Consider the following 13,904-nt stretch of genomic DNA (forward strand, 5'->3'; position numbering starts at 1 on the left):
ATGCGAGCTTACAAGTTTGACAGAGTTATTAGGGCACGCTTATTATAAAGATGTCCGCCGTCCCGTCGAGCGTGACCAGCGCACAAAGGAGACAGAACAAAGCCAACTATCTGGAGATATATCCCGATGATATATTATGGTACTGGGCAGTGAGCATATTGCTTAATGATTGCCCAAAACACATCTAACTTTAATCAATCGCTGGCGCCGTAACATTACTAACGAGCATCTTATACTTATCAGAAAATTAACTTATTTTACTCATAATCTTAAGGAAATCAGGTGCAAAAGTCAAACGTTTGAAATAAAACTTATAGCTTTACTAGCTGCCGCCGCGCAGTTTCACCCGCATGGTTCCCGTTTCCGAAGGAATACGGGAATAATATATAGCCTATTGCATTCCTCGATAAATGAGCTATTTAACACTGAAAGAATTTATCAAATCAGGCCAGTAGTTCCTGAGATTAGCGCGTTCAATCAAACAAACAAACTCTTCAGCTTTATAATATTAGTATAGATTAAATTTTGATATACCACTAAGGGAAATATTTATAATTATTTACACTAACTAAATAAAATGAAATTTAACTAAATTAACTACCTAAACCTATAATAAAAAGTAAATATAAAATTATAACTAAAGACTTAGACGTCGAATTCATCCGAATCGATGTTCATTGGTAAAGTTCCCAGAAGGCTGGCAGTATTGCAGTTGTGAACCCACGAACCCATCAAACCCACGGCCGTCCAAAAATAATTAAAATTACATTGCCAGTTCAGACTTACTAACTCTTTATGTTGAAAAAAGGGTAGACAAACTGGGTCAAGATACTCGTACAGTCGAATGTCCACTTTTCCGCTAAGCCAAGGTGCATTATACCCAGTGACACGGACGAAGCCGCAAGCAAAAGCCAGTTATACATATTATAAGTGTCAGAATGCTCGTGGCACGCTTATTATGAGGCAACCGGCGTCCCACAGCGCGTGATCAGAACGTAAACAAGTATATACATTTTACTCTTAACTTATTTTTCAGCAATAAATTCGGAACTTTATTAAAACTGTATTTCATCGATGACAGATATATTTCATGACTACGATCTTACCTGATCGTAAGTTATGAAGGAATTAGTCTATTCTCGAATTTTTAAACTAGCTGATGCCGCGTAGTATCACCCACGTGGTTCCCGTTCCCGTAAGAATACGGGGATATTATACCCCTTAACATTCCTCAATAAATGGGCTATCTAACACTGAAAGAGTTTTTCAAATCGGACCAGTAGTTCCTGAGATTAGCACGTTCAAACAAACAAACAAACTCTTCAGGTTTATAATATTAGTATAGATTATGGCATACACCACATGATTCCAAGTTTTCGTTGAAGTTTGTTTACCCTGGTAATTCTACCGCTCGAGGTAGAGATGAAAATTATACCTCATTTTAGGGTCAATAAAAAATACTGTTACTGTTGAACAAGAGTCTCTTCTCAGAATGAGAGGGATTAGACTAATAGTCCACCACGCTGGCTTAATGCGGATTGGCAGACTTCACACATGTAGAGAATTAAGAAAATTCTCAGGTATGCAGGTTTCTTCACGATGTTTTTCCTTCCCCGTTTGAGACACGTGATATTTCTTAAAATGTTGGAGGTGGTTGCCCTAGACCGGATTTGAACCTACGCTCTTAGAATCAAAATCAAAGAGCCACTGAAGCTATATTATACCAAAAGCTATAAAACTAATGATACGTGTATATACCAACGATATTTTACACTAGACATGTTACGTAACTACAAAATCACCGCAAAAAGTGATCCTAATTTAGCTACTCCATACGGCGCATTCATGCATATTTTTACTTACATTTTTTGTAAAAGATATTTGCCCTATTTTTTTATAATATGACCAATATTCCCATTCCCCTCCAACTAGTCGGGAAAGACTGTGTTAGGAGTGGGTACGACAATAGACCAACGGGGCGGAGATCGAACCACCACCCCTCGGTGATGATTGGGCCAGCGTGGTGTACTATTGGCCTAACCCCTCTCATTCTGAGAGGAAACTCGAGCTCAGCAGTGAGCCGAATATGGGTTGATAATGACTAATGATGACATATTTATGTATGTATAGTTTTTCTACTTCCTAAACACAACTCGACATTGTAGTTAATATTTAGGAATATTTTTTTTAAATAACTTTCGTTGTTTGCTATGCGACTAAATTAAATTAAGACAATTAGCAACCCTTGTTCGCCTCAGTTTCGACGAGCTAGTGGCATATCTTACCTTACCTTACCTTATCAGCCGATAGTCGTCCACTGCTGGACATAGGCCTCTTTCATAGATCTCCAAGCACAACGGTCTCGTTCTGCCAGCCGCTGGCATATCTATTACTATAAAATATTTGCTAGTTGCTTATGACGTAACACTCATACAAGACAAAATATCGCGAGCATTGTTAATGTGAGTAATGAGGAACGATACTAAGTTGACAACTACATACAGCCTACATTACGAAGCCTTATAAGCGATGCTTATGACACGGGACATCCAACCTATTCATTATATTTTGTAACTTATTGCAATAATGATAATTTTTTTTTTTGAGTATTATCTACTACAGGTACCGTCGGAGCTTTGGGTTCGGCGCTTTTTAAAAACTTTTTAGAAGCTTTTGTATTGTAAATGCACTACGGTACCCGTGAGTGACTTTCTGACAGCTTACGCTTGAACGATTTCGATTTAAAAAATTTTGCACTATTTAAATTATATTTGAAATATTTAGGTAATCAGTGCTTAGTGAGCCGTGATAGCCCAGTCGATATGACCTCTGCCATCGATTAAAAGAATGTAAGTTCGAATTCGGTCCGGGGCATGCACCTCCACCTCCTCTTTTCAGTTACGTGTATTATAAGAAATTAAATATCACTTGTTACAGACGTTTCTGTTGATGTTTCTGAACTAGGAGATTATAAGTTTCAATAATATGAACGTTCTGAAAGATGTTATAATTATGAGTTGATGCGGAGGTTTCACCAAATTCTGGTCATCATGATCTTCATTACGTTCGTTCAACGCTGGACAGTTCCCAAATACAATGCTGTAACCAGCAGGTCAATAGGATACGTCATAGCAATCAATGCACATTATGCAATAAGTAAAATCAAACAACCTTCACGATATATCGGTTTTAATAAATATTGTTTTCTGTTACCTGTCTGCAATGTGTTTCCACCTGAATTATTGAACGGGTTAGTGAAAAATTGCCTTCGATGTATGATACATTGATACCGTTTCGACGACACTTTGATTGATTCATAAATCATTCAAATAACGATATTTTTTGGTCGTAAAGCGATTTGTGAAATTTATTGTTTATAAATGTTATTTGTAAAAGCATTTTTATCAAACTTTGGATATACCTACCTACAATTCTGCTTAATAGAGACAGAGGAGGAACTTTGTAGGATGTGTTTTGCTTGCCCTGTGAAATGTTGCTCTATCTAAGGAAAATGGTTTCCATCTAGCATCAGAATTCAGATGGGACAGCTGCTTGGTTCACCAATTATTTTAATTAAAAAAAAACTAAAACAGCCCGGTGTATTTTGTTTCATCTTAGCTTTTATCACATAATCTTTGCCATTGTCAACCGACAAAACAACTGAGAGAAGGTTATCTATTAATCGTCATATTTTTTTACCGAGTGGTCCGATTCTGATAATTTCGAATTTCGAAGTTTAGAAAATCTAATCCTAAGGATAGGAAAAGGGTAGCCGTTTGCTTGTTCCTTCAATTAGGTATGTCCAGACCTTTATATATGTCGCCGTGGAAGCTTGGCTCACTGAAGGATCTACAACCTCAAACCTAATAATTATCATGTTTACTCTTTAGTTATTTCGAATCGACTTATTATCTAGTAATCTAATCATTTTGCAATCAAAATACTGTTCCGTTTTGATTTAATCAATAATTAGTCTCTCAAGTAATGATGACAGTTGACAGCAGTAGAAAAGAAACTCTTTAGGTTCTGTGTTGAGATTTTGCTGTCGTAATGGTCAGCAAAATCTACGTTAATTAATTTAATAAATTTAGAATCAAGTTTTCATGTAATTAGGTTTTGATTATTTACTCTTGAAGTAATTAAGATTGTAAAACGTTACCACCATAACGAACGTGTCGGCGATCGACCAATAGGAAATTATCACGTAACTCTCATTCAATGGCATCGCGTCCCAAATGGCGCGTACGCGTGTACCGTCACTGTGTATTCACTCTAGTGAGGCATCCTGCCTCCGTCTGTCTCCGTAGTCTGCTGATTTAGTAATTCAGTTCTAATCGCGCTTTTAAGATGGAATAATCGTCTTCTATTTGTTAAGTATAGTGAAATAGTGAAGTGTTAAGTAGTGTTATTAAGAAAAGGAAAGTGATTAGTGACTTGGGCTATTAATTGGTTCAATTCTTTGTTGAGCAGCTTGAGGCGTCATGCTGCTTGTCGCGTTAGTGATTTTGTTCGATAATGTTTCGTGATGAAGTAATTATTGATCTTAAATTGTTTACTGTGGGCATGGAGAGCACGTCGGGCAGGGTTGGTGAGTGTTTACTAGTATTAAAAGGCGCCTTTAAACCACAACCTTGGTCACAAGTCCAGGGACTTGCTCGATGTACTTCCTCTACCACAACTACCAGGGTACAATAGTAAAATTAAGAGTAGTTTATTGTGTAAGCGATTAGTGAGGTTAAGCATAGCATACCTATTGTAATTGGCAGAGCCGATGACCAAGGTTAGGTCAGCGGTTCTGTCCATATTTTTATTAATGACTCTACGATTTTACGACATATATAACGTTGAAAGAGGAATGAGATAAAACAACTACTGAACAGTTTCCAAAATACGATTATATCTTGTAGGATACCGACGATAAGGCAACCCTTCTGCAATGGGGATGATGACTAGGTTTGAATATATTGATTTTTATGATACATTCGGGTAAATATGCCGTTTGCTTGTTTTCTATTTCATTACAAAATGCAACTAGATACATTTATCATTAAATATATCTACAAAGTACATAATAATCAACCGCTTCCAAAAGGGAAAAAAAGGGAGAACGAACGCCTACTTTTTTATTAAAACATTTTAGCTAAGCACATCCTAAACGGAACCCGTAAAAAGGAGATAAAACTGCCGTGAAACTTTCCGCCGGGGAAAATTGAGTGGCCTGATGTTTCGACTGTGTGTGTACGAAATACCTACTGTGTTAAGTATTGATATTGTAAGGAAAAGACATTACGTTTCTAATTTATGTCTTTCAACTGGACTTCCTCTATCGTATGAAAGAGATGCCCCAAAGAAAGAAATGTCTCACTAGACGGAAATTCAATACTGTCTCCGTTCAACTCTCTTCCTAAGGGGATTGCTAAAACGAAATACGCTAACTTTAAAACATATTGTAGACTAATAGCCTGAACCAAATATTTTCAAATAAATACTATTAAAATATCAGTTTCTGATGAACAAACTTATCATCTATTACGTCTTTAAATAAAATAATTATAATAGCAATTTAAATTGTTGTTGTTTTACATCATGTTTTGCTTTTTTGGTAACGGCATAACTGTTTAACTTGAAACTTACGCTAAAAGATAAACAAACATAATAAAGACGCCCAACTCTTCTATGCCAAGGACCGTTGTATCAGCCTTAACACCTAATAATATATTCGTAGTCTTAGGTAGGTAGTACACTATGTCTTGTAATATTTATGTATACTTAGCGTTTAAACATTCCTAATTTTAAACGCGCATTTCTAGAAGATGTTTATCAATTCTTGACATCAACAAAATAGGTGGTTTAGGTGAAATTTTTTCGACCTCCGTGGCGCAGTGGTATGCGCGGTGGATTTACAAAACGGAGGCCCTGGGTTCGATCCCCAGTTGGGCTGATTGAGATTTTCTTAATTGGTCCAGGTCTGGCTGGTGGGAGACTTCGGCCGTAGCTTGTTACCACCCTACCGGTAAAGACGTACCGCCAAGCGATTTAGCGTTCCGGTACGATGTCGTGTAGAAACCGAAAGGGGTATGGATTTTCATCCTCCTTCTAAAAAGTTAGCCCGCTTTCATCTTAGACTGCATCATACTTGTAAAGAATAAAAAAATAATAATATTAACAGCAATTTTACATCTCATACTTATACAAAGGCAACAGACAGTTCACAAAAGCAAAAAGTTTAATAAGCGGTTAAGCGAAGTTTTTTTGGAACATGCGCCATTTGTGGGGGGAATACTAAGTTGTGTACGTGCCTGCGTTGTGCTATGGGAGGGGAGCATGTTCACTAACATTATGCCTTCATATTTTAACCCCCATCGTAGTATGGGGTGTTATGAGTTTACCGTTTGCTTATTAATACAATAAAAAAGCTGGTTGGGACAAGGTTTTTAGCTATTTAAAATTAAATAAATCTAAACTTTATTAGGGATAATATTTTATCAGAAAAGTATTCCAACGAAATACTTCTCTGAGTGCCTAGTGGGAGTTAATATTGTCATACTGTTACTATCGCGTTAACGTAAACGCGAATTTATATGGAATTGAAACAGTTGTGCAGTAGTGCCACTAGATGGCGCGTTAACGTAAACGCTTAGAAATTCGCGTTTACGTTAACGCGATAGTAACAGTATCAAAGTGCCACTAGAGCCTCTGAAGTGTTTGAAAAAAAATAAACCCAATTAAAAACAAATTTCATTTATTTCAAATAGACCTTGTTTATTACACTTTTTGAAACGTCAAATTACATTGACTATTTGTAAAGACTATCACCGGTTCGGAAGACAGGTTTTCTACTAAATCCATTCCCATCGTCCACAAGGCCGAAAATGCGCACCGACATATCTCGAAACTAGAGAAAGATAAATATCGTCTAATAGCAGCGCAATCGAAAATATTACTATTTCTTACTTTGCGTTGGGACGAAAGGGAGAGCGATATTTCAACTTCACCGCGAGACATTTCGTTGAAGCATGCTGAAGGGAGGAGGCATCTAGGACCTAACACTTCTAAAATAGAATTTTACACAAAAAAAAAAAAATGCCGAATTATTATTTAAAATGACTGTATTTACATACATTAGTACATTTGACTACGACGTTTGCAAATAGTCTGTAAAATAAAAAAAAAAAACATTTATTTCAATCAGGTTTAAACTTTTTTTTGTTTACCACCATTTTTACTTTTACAACGTATTGAACACGTATTTTTATTTTAATAAAGGCAAGCGGAGCTCTTTCGTCTAATATCAATACCTAAATATCTACTTATTTGAAAAATAACATTAATCTTCAAATATTTCGGAACTTCACTTCACTCAATTAAAAACCCACTATTCAACTTACAAATCCGGAATTGTCTGTGGCCCATCAATATGGCTTAAAAATCCAATTGATAGAAATCTCTCGAAATCCCAGCTTTGCCGAAGTACAATCATACGGAGAAGTGCTTAATTGATTAATTGCGTTAAGCCCGCCACTGCAGCTAACGAGGGCCCACCAGTGCCCACTAAACTTCGCAATGCACTCACTTATGGAATTGCGAATGAGAATCTTTAATCTGGAATCCATTTTGTCACTATTTTGTAGAATTTTTATTTTAATAGTAGGTACCTAGGTATATATTTTCTTAAATTAAATATCAACGGTGTCTCAACGTTGAAAGAAAAACATCGTGAGGAAACCTGCATACTAGAGAATTTTCACAATTCTCTGCGTGTGTGAACCTGCTAACTCACATTGGGCCAGCGTGGTGGACTATTGGCCTAATTCCTCTCATTCTGAGAGGAGACTCGAGCTCAGCAGCGAGCCGAATATGGGTTGATAATGATGATATATTTTCTGTTTTGTTATTATAGAACAATTATTGTGAAATAGTACTCCAATGTACAATTTTTTTTAATTACTAAGGGGAATTTATGTATACAGAAGTATAGCTCGGCAAAATCGTTCGTAACACTCGCGATGGTCCGCGCGGGTCGGGCGGGGGGTAGTGATACCCCTCGCGCACGACGTCATACCCGCGCAGTCCTTCCCTCTGTCCCGCGCGCACAACCTCACACCGCGCAGGCCTTTCTCCCCGTTGCCCGCATATCATGGGAGTGAGACGAATATGGGTTGATAACAAACAATTTTTTACATTGCTCCAGAATTTATTAAACTACATGAAAATACGCCCAGTATTTCTGAAAATTAGCGAAAAATTACAGAACAGAACAGAGTAAAATTTAAAAAAATAACTTCTTGTATTCTACTCTTTGGTATCGACTTAATTAAATTTCTGGTTATTTTATTTAAACTTCCTCATGTGATGATAGTTATATTTTTATTAAAAATAAATTAAACGGATGTAAATTCACATTAATTTTCGTTTTTACATAATGATGAAATAAATAATTGTAACAAAATCAAACAAATATTATGCAAATTACTTTTCAAAAGCATCATAATTATTATACGGAACATGAGCCGAGTAAACAAAGCTGTGGAAACATTAAATTTGTTATTATCACATTACTATATATTACAAAAACTAATTGCAACTTTGATACTTTTCATTAATTACAATTTACAGGCATGACAGTGTGTCAGCCAAGTTCGTCAAAATACAAGGCATGGAGTTACAACACTAGTATTTCGAATTATTTCGAACTCCTTTTGAAACATTGATGTACAAGGCGACAAGGCAATAGCTTTTAGAGTTTATTAAATTGCTTTCTCTAAAGTAGTTTTATTTCATGAATAGTTAATATTTAAGGAAAATATCATGTAGTTTCATTATTTGTTAAGTCACCTATTTAGCAAAACTTACATGGTCACAAGATTATTTGAAAATGGGGCATCATTTTGTAATTCTAACAAACGCAGTAAAATTTTTGGTAACGCGAATTTTGAAGAATACCTACATTGTACAGACAAACCAAACGCTATTCAACTTGACACCTGCTAGCTCTCCACTCTTTTATTGGTGAGTTCGAAAACATCAAACATTATTTGTGTCGAACTTGGCCCGTTTTTTCACTATTATGTGATATTTATGGATTTAATAAACACACACTAAAATGAAATATGAATGCTATTGAATAAATTTCATTTATAGCGATTAATTATTATTAAATTGTTTTGTAAAATATGTATGTTTTATTTAATCGCCAGTAAGCCTTTATTCTGTAATTAAAAAGGTGGTCCGCTTAATTAAATAGACAGTATTCAATCTTAACTACTACGTACTACCCCTCTTCGGTACCGGATCGTAAGCACACGCTATATTACTTGGTGATACGTCTATTGCCGACACGGCGGTAACTAGCCACGGCCGAATCCTGCCACCAAACCGGAGCTAATTTACAAAATATTAAATCATTTTTTTTTTATTCTTTACAAGTTAGCCCTTGACTACAATCTCATCTGATGGTAAGTGATGATGTAATCTAAGATGGAAGCGGGCTAACTTGTTAGGAGGAGGATGAAAATCCACACTCCTTTCGGTTTCTACACGACATCGTACCGGAACGCTAAATCGCTTGGCGGTACGTCTTTGTCGGTAGGGTGGTAACTAGCCACGGCTGAAGCCTCCCAACTGCTAGACCTGGACCAATTAAGAAAACCTCAATCGGCCCAGTCGGGGATCGAATCCAGGACCTTCGTCATTAAATCCACCGCGCATACCACTGCGCCACGGAGGCCGTCAATTATCATCATTAATTGACCCGAGCTTTACATTGAATCTAAAAGTGTTTAAGGGTATACGTTTTTATAATAAACTTCCACATGAAGCCACTGGCATGTATCTCAAAAAGTTCAAAGTGTTATTTAAATGTAAGTTATTAGGGAAGTCTTATTATAGTGTTAATGATTATATAAATGATAAAAAAGCTTGCTGTTGAACTGCACTATATGACTGTGTACTTAGTTCTAGATAAGTTTGAAAAATGGTGGTAGACAAAAAAAAAACCTTGTCTGGGTTTAATGTTGGCTCTTCTCGGACCAAGGTGCGTATGGATCCCTCGTTACTTTAATTTTAAGTTTTAGACTTCACTTACCACCAATAATCACTTAATCATGACATAACTTGACGTTTCAAAAGTGCTTTATTGAAATAAATGAATTTTTAATTTTGTCGGTTATGGAACAAAATAAATTGCAACTACGAAAAGAGATCGAAAAATATATCCACAAATATTATAAAATTATACAAAGTAATAATTCACAAGTTTTAAACTTTCAACAAGTACAAAGCTCACACCACACTCATGCTTAACAGATCAGAATATTATACATCTCATTTGTCTATTTCTCATGCTGGAATTTCCCATTTTACAGAAAACTCCCACCGACGTGAGAACGAATTTAAGCGACTTAACGATATAATATTATGCAATTCTCACGCTCGTCTTTCAAAGTAATACATACGAATATGCAAAGTCGCAGATGTTGGAAAATATTCCACATTCTCAACAAGTTTGTCGAGATCTTTCATATTATGATTTTTTTTATTTCTCTATAGCATCTTTACGCCCGCACGTAATTTAATATAAATAAATTGTAAGGTTCTTTTGATAATGTTTCACATCTGCCAGGCGTTCGGTGACGGTTCACATTTTTCTTAAGATTATTTTTTGCCAATGACAAATGCCAATGTGCATGTCATCATGCCGATCGCGACCAACACACAATCAGTTTTATCGGACATCAAACCGTTAGCGCTGCAGGCATGTGAGATTACTTGATCGTCAGTGGTTGACATAACCCAGTTTAAGCAATGTGCCAATCATTTTTGGAATTAAATTTTCAAAATTCATTTATTCCAAGTAGGCTTAGTTTACAAGCACTTTCGAAACGTCCAGTTTGAATATTTGTAAAGACTCTCCAGTCGACAGTTGCTCTTTTGATATAGTGATACTCCATCATGCATGATCCACCATGCAATCATGCTACCACCATAACTCCTATTTAGAGAGCCCTAGCTCTGTAGTAAGTAGATATCACATCACACTAATATTATAAAGGCGAAACTTTGTGTGTAAGTGTTAAAGTGTGTAAGTATGTTTGTTCCTCTTTTACGCTGCACCCACTAAAGCGATTTGGCTGAAATTTGGAATGGAAATACATTTTGCTCTGGATTAACATATAGGCTACATTTCATTGCGGAAAAATCCATGGGATTTGTGAAAAACTGAATTACACGCGGGCGTCCGCTAGTTACAAATATAGGCCGTAATATTATAAACGCATGTATAGATTTCCTGCTAATATTAAATAGGCGAAAGTTTGTATAGATGTTTGTTACTCTTTAACGCCGCAACTACTGAATCGATTTGGCTGAAAATTGAAACCAAGATAGTTAATAACCTGGATTAAAACATAGGCTACTTTCATCCCGAAAAAATCAATGGTTGCCACGGGATTTGTAAAAAACTAAATTCAACGCGGACGAAGTCGCGGTCGCTATTAAATGCTATAAATCTTTCGTTTCGCAAACAAATTTGAATCGGACGTCTGTTATATCAATTTCTCTTATAAACAGTATCATCTTTTCAATCAGGATTAAGAATGACGGTGTTTGTTACAAAGGAAATTGCGGATACATTTTTTCGTCGGCTTTTACGAGCTCGATACACAAAGATCACTTTATACTGCGGTATCAAATATACCAGGGATCAAGGACCAAGAGCCCACGATCAAACCTGCTTTATAGGTTATTATAGCAGAACCTTAGAGTTTCACCCGCGTAGATCTCATTCCCGTGGGAATGAGGGGATAAAAAATAGCCTGTGCTACTCGCTGATAGCATGGTTTGCTAGTACAATGGTAATAAAAATTGTATTACAAAATGTTAAATTTAGGTTGAAATTTTAATTGTAAATCACTTCAAATATAACATATATTTGACGTGAAAATTTACATTAGAATAAATTATTGAAATTAATTATTTTAATTATAAAAAAAATTGCATACTGTAATCAGTTGAATGTATAGGTAATTCAATAATATTAAGATCAAAACATGTACCACATTTAAGCAAATAAATGGTTTGATTGATTGATAAGGTAGCTTTATACTGGTAAAGAACAAATCAAATTAAATCGAATTAATTCGCTACATACAAAAATACAAATCTTTCCTCTTTATAATATTAGTAAAGAAAAAAATCTAATCTTAATTCTCGCTAGTAATCTAAGAGCGAATGTGACTTTGCCTATTTACTTTTTACATATCGTACGGTATGTTAAAATGAGTACCTAATGCACAAATTAGTAGAACGTCGGGTAATTGGGAAAATTGCAATTGTTTTCTCAGATTTGAAAAAACTCATAAAATGTCGTAGTAAAACTTTATTACAACTATGAATTAATTCAATTCATTTCAATTCAATTCAATTCATTCTGCGAATTTATAATGAAACACGGCTAAAACTCTCGTAATATTAACATCGCGGCACGATCCAAATCAGTCCAGTTTGGATCGTGCCGCGATGCAAGAACCAGCTCATGACTAAGGGCCCCGTATGGGTTTGAAACTAGTCAGGCATACTCCTCATATGTAATATCACGTTTCAGCCGTGTTTCATAATCAATTAATATGAATAATTCACGATAGTTTAAATTCTAAAATTTGAATTAATTGTACATGATTCGAACTAACAATTTATATTTTATAATTTAAACAATTAGACACTCAGCTACTTCATCAACACATACACAACCATAGCTCTAAGTAAACAGACTTGATATAATATGATTCAATAATGTAAGTTTGCAGATCGCGAGCTCTTAGCCTATATCTATTCTCCGGCTGCTCGATCTTTGTCGTGTAACTATCAGCCAAATTGAATCAAGCTTCGACGAAAGTGACCTCGAGCTAGTGACAATAATTTATACACAAACAAAGGAACTGATTCTCTTGGAGTATTAAGACGTACTAGTATTAGACAATATTTAATTTGTTTTGTTATTCTCGGCGAAAAACCGACGAATGAACGAAACAATGTCACCCAGGGCTATTCTGTAACGATGTTTGGTATAACTTTCAAGTGCGAGTTTCAAGTAAAAAAAAAGATATTTCTTTTGACATAACATTTATCTAGTAAGTACAGTCCCTAAAACTACTACATACTGTTGATTGTTTGTTTGTTTAATCTCAAAAACTTATAGGCCGAATTCTATAAGAACTATGAAAATAATTAAGCAAAAATGACCTGAAATGTAGTTACGCATCTTTCCTTTACTCAGTAGGGCCCCACAAGAACTATATATTTTTTTTTTATATATAGTTAAACAATACACATCACTATCCCCAAAGTAAGCATACAGAGTAGCTTGAGTTATGGGTGCTAAGATAGTTAATATTATAATATTAATATACAATTATATACTACATATAAATACTTATATAATGTATAAATACATTAAGCATAAATGACCCGAAATGTAGTTACGCATCTTTAACTACTCAGTACGGCCTATTTTTTCAATATTTCCTACTCAACCGGATTTATGTGGACATAATAGCGTAACTGTAGGCGATGCAGTAAATAGTGCGCCGGGGGGACATTACCCACTATCCGACATTAAATCGAAAATAAACGTACTTATGTGCAAACTGATTACAGTGTTTATTGCCGAAATACAGAGACTTATGGGCTCACCGTAAATAATGTTCCAACGACAGAATTTCGGTCATGATAGCCAATGTTATTAAGACTACGAATTTCTGCAAAATATTCTTCAGTGTCATCATTAGGAAAGAAAGATATTTCTGTTTTTAAATATTTACATCTAGCATTTATTTTTTTTATATAATTTTAGGAACCAGTTGTGTAATTTAATAAAAATTAACGATGTACAAATAATTTACTTACAA

The sequence above is a fragment of the Bicyclus anynana genome, chromosome 5, assembly GCF_947172395.1.
Source record: "Bicyclus anynana chromosome 5, ilBicAnyn1.1, whole genome shotgun sequence".
Taxonomy (NCBI): domain Eukaryota; kingdom Metazoa; phylum Arthropoda; class Insecta; order Lepidoptera; family Nymphalidae; genus Bicyclus; species Bicyclus anynana.